Source organism: Ornithorhynchus anatinus, chromosome 17 (assembly GCF_004115215.2).
Source record: "Ornithorhynchus anatinus isolate Pmale09 chromosome 17, mOrnAna1.pri.v4, whole genome shotgun sequence".
NCBI lineage: Eukaryota > Metazoa > Chordata > Mammalia > Monotremata > Ornithorhynchidae > Ornithorhynchus > Ornithorhynchus anatinus.
Genome location: NC_041744.1, coordinates 2,926,539 through 2,930,827, shown reverse-complemented (window position 1 = coordinate 2,930,827; position 4,289 = coordinate 2,926,539).

Genomic DNA, 4,289 nt, shown 5'->3' with positions numbered 1-4,289 from the left:
GCTGGCGACTGGCACTCTTGGGGAGAGGATTGCGGGGGGATGTGGGGGTCGTGGCCGGGGTCGGTGGGTCCTAGGGAAGTCCCATCCGGAGTGGGGGGTTTGGGATGGGGGAGGATTCAAGGCCGGAGTTGCTCTTCTCAGGGCAGGATCGGCGTGTCTCTGCCAATGTTTGTGGAGGCTTTCGTCTCTCCAAGAGCACTTAAAAATAATAATAATAGTAATATTTATTAGGTGCTTACTATGTCTCAAGCTCCTGGGCTAAGTATTGGGGCACATGCAGTAAAAACACATCAGACACCGTCCCTTCCCTGCACGGTGTTTACAATCCCTATTCTGAAACTGAGCTGCCAAGAATTCAAGTGACCTGCCCAAGGTCCCGGGGTAGGCAAGGGGTGGAACTAGAAGCTGAGCCGTTAATCTGCCCCCCTTGCCTCCCTGGGAAGGTATTCACTTAATTTTACAGGTGAGAAAACTGAGGCCCAGAGCGGATAAGTGCCCGTACCCAGGCCACATGGCTTATTGGGGCAAACCTGAGACTAGAACCCAGGAATCCCGACTTCCAGACCCAAGGTCCGCTTATTTTGGGGGAGTGACGGCTTTTCTGAAGTGCTTACTCTGTGCCAAGCATTAGGTAGGGAAGGTCAGATGGAATTCGGTCCCTGTCTTTGCCCCTTCATGGGGCTCTGAGGCTGTTAATAATAATAATAGTTTTGGTATTTGTTGTTAATAATTGTGGTATTTGTTAAGCGCTTACTGTGTGCCAGGCACTATTAAGAGATGTGGTGGATACAAACAAATCAGGTTGGAGACAGTCCCTGCCCCACTTGGGGCTCACAGTCTTAATCCCCACTTTACAGATGAGGGAACTGAGGCCCAGAGAAGTGAAGTGACTTGCTCAAGGTCACAAAGCAGCCAACTGGTGGAGCTAGGATTAAAACTGAGGATCTTCTGACTCCCAGGCCCGGGCTCTAGCCACTAGGCAACGCTGCTTCTCCTCTGATGGGGAGGTAGGGAGGGAGACCGGATCCATTGTTCGGGGAAACGGATCTTTCCTGCTCTGGTCGCTCTGAGAAGGGATGGAATCCTCTCAGCCAAATCTCAGGGCTCCAGGAAGCCTGGGGCCAGCTGTCCTTGTGACCCTGATTCCCAGCCCCGAGCCCCTTCCCGTGGAAGGTATATTTTAGGGTAAAATGCTTAGTATAGTGTTCCGCACAGAGAGAACATTCAATAAATACCATTGATTGACTGACAGATTTAGTCATCAAAACAGACCCCCATAGTACTAAGGTCAATATATACTAAGTTCTAGGCTCTGTACTAAGCCATTTTGAGAGCATGTGTGTTTTCTGCCCTTTCGCTTTCAATCAATCAATAGTAGTTATTGAATGCTTACTCTGTGTGGAACACTGTACTAAACGTCAGGGAGAGTACAATAGAGTAAGTAGATGGGATCTCTCCCCTCAAAACACTTTACAATCAATAGTAGTTATTGAATGCTTACTTTCATTCATTCAATCGTATTTAGTGAGTGCTTACTGTGTGCAAAATACTGTACTTAGCACTCGGAAAGTACCATACAGCAATAAAGAGAGACGATTCCTGCCCACAATGGGCTTATAGTCTAGCAGAGCACTGTACTAAGCGTTTGGGAGAATACAGTAAAATAAGTATATGTGACCTCTCCCTTCAAAGACTTTACCGTGACGTGTAGGGGGGATAGACATTAAAATAAACTGCAGGTTGGGGAATATAATCCTGGTTCCGCCTCTTGTCAGCTGTGTGACTTTGGGCAAGTCACTTAACTTCTCTGTGCCTCAGTTGCTCATCTGGAAAATGGAGATTAAGACGGTGAGCCTCGCATGGGACAACCTGATTCCCTTGTATCTACCCCAGAGCTTAGAACAGTGGTTGGCACATAGTAAGTGCCATCAAATACCATCATTATTTTTATTATTTTTATTAATAAATAACAGAATAAAGACATATGTAAGTACTCTAGGTTGAGTGGTTGGAGTGAGTACCTAAGTACGTAGGGGGTGAGAACTCGACGGTGTAGCTGATGCAGTGGGGAGATGATCTTAGGGAGGGCTTCCTGGAAGTGGTGTGATTTTAGAAGGGCTTTGAAGATGGGGGTCACGGTAGTCTGCCGGTGAGAAGGAGGGGGCAGTTCCAAGCAGGAAGGAGGATGTGAGCTCGGGGTTGAACATGAGAGAAAATCCATTTACTCATTCAATGGTATTTATTGAGCGCTTACTGTGTGCAGAGCAGTGCACTAAGTACTTGGAAAGTACAGTTCAGCAATAGAGAGAGACAATCCCTGCCCATGTCGGGATTACAGTCTAGAAGGGGGGGAGACAGACATCAGAACAAGTAAAAAGGCGTCAATATAAATAAATAGAATTATGGATATGTACACATCAAAGCAAGTAAACAGGCAGGAGAAGAGAGCAGGGGACCCCAAGTAGGCTAATACTGAAGGAGCGAAGTGTGAGGGCTGGGTTGTAGTGGGAAAGGGAGCGAGGATAGTTATTTTTCAATTTATGGTAAGTGCTCACTACGTGCCAGGCACTGTACTAAGCAACGGGGTAGATAGAAGCTAATCAGAATGGACACAGTCCCTGTCCCACGTAGGGTTCACAGTCTTAATCCCCAATTTATTGAGGCGCAGAGATGTAAAGTGACTTGTCCAAGCTCGCACGGCTGAGTTGGGATTAGAACCCAGACCCTCTGACTCCCAGGCCCGGGTTCTTTCCCCTTGGCCACACTGAGAGGGAGAGTTAAATGTGTTAAGGCTGATGGTGAGGAGCTTCTACTTCATGCGGAGATGGATAGGGAAGCAGACAAAAATTATTTACAGAGTGAAAACCGGTATCACGCAGCAAATAGTACCAACACGTCAGGAGGAAATTGTGTGACTTTGGGCAAGTCACTTCACTTATCTGTGCTTCAGTCACCTCATCTGTAAAATGGGGGTTGAGACTGCGAGCCCCTCGTGGGACAGGGACTGTATCTAGCCCGGGCTGCTTCAATCCACCTCAGCGCTTAGTACATGGCCTGGCACATAGGAAGCACCTACCAAACACCATAATTATTATAATTCTAAATATAGCAATAGCAGGAAATAGAAAATATTCTTGTGCACATGGGTGCTGAGGGGAGGCATATAGAGCCCCAAAGTGTTAATGGGGGGTGGGTGCGAAATGATACGCAGCCGGGGCTTGGTGAGTTAAGCTTCCTGAGGGCAAGGAGTTTTTCAGTGCATTGATGGCGTTGTTTTTTGTTTGTGGTTAACCTCTTCCGACTGCAAGGAAGGGGCTGATAAACATCGTGACTATCTCCTTGCACCGTCTGTTGAGATGGGGATCAAGAGGTTAAGTAAGGGGTCTTCCTGCTTTTTGCTTTATATGGATAGTATTATTGTCATTACTACCATTATCTTCATCATCGCCGTCATCAATTTGTTAAGTGCTCTGTCAGTCAACCGTATTTATTGAACGCATACTGCGTGCAGATCACTGTACTAAGTGCTTGGGAGAGGACGATAGAGTATAACAGACACATTCCCTGCCCATACCGAGCTTACAGTCTAGACGGGGAGACGGACGTGGAAATGAAGAAATTACAGATATGGATGAAAGTGATGTATAAATAAATGAAATGACGGATACGGGCATGAGTGGTGTGGGGCTGGGATGGGGGATGAAGAAAGGGAGCAAGTCAGGGTGACGCAGAAGGGAGTGGGAAAAAAGGAAAGGAGGGCTTAGTCAGGGAAGGCCTCCTGGACGAGATGGGCCTCAATAAGGCTTTGAAGGGAGGATGAGTATTTGTCTGTGTGATATAAGGAAGGAAGGCAGTCTGGACCGGAGGCAGGACATGGGTGAGAGGTCGGTGGCGAGATAGATGAGATCGAGGTGTAATGAGAAGCCTGGCATCGGAGGAGCCAAGCATGCGAGCTGGGTTGGAGTAGAAGAGCAGCGAGGTGAGGTAGGAGGGGGCAAAGGATGGACTGCTTTAAGGCAGACGGTGAGGAGTTGCTGTTTGATGCGGAGGTGGATGGGCAACCCCTAGAGGTTCTTGAGGACTGGGAAAACGCGGCCTGATCGTTTTTGTAGAAAAACGATCCGGGCAGCAGAGTGAGTGAAGTCTGGACTGGAGTGGGGAGAGACAGGAGGCTGGGAGGTCAGCAAGGGGGCTGGGTACAGTAACTAAAGCGGGAGAGGATAAATGGATTAACACGGTTGCAGTTTGGATAGAGAGGCCAAGGTGAATTTTAGCGATGTTGTGAAGGT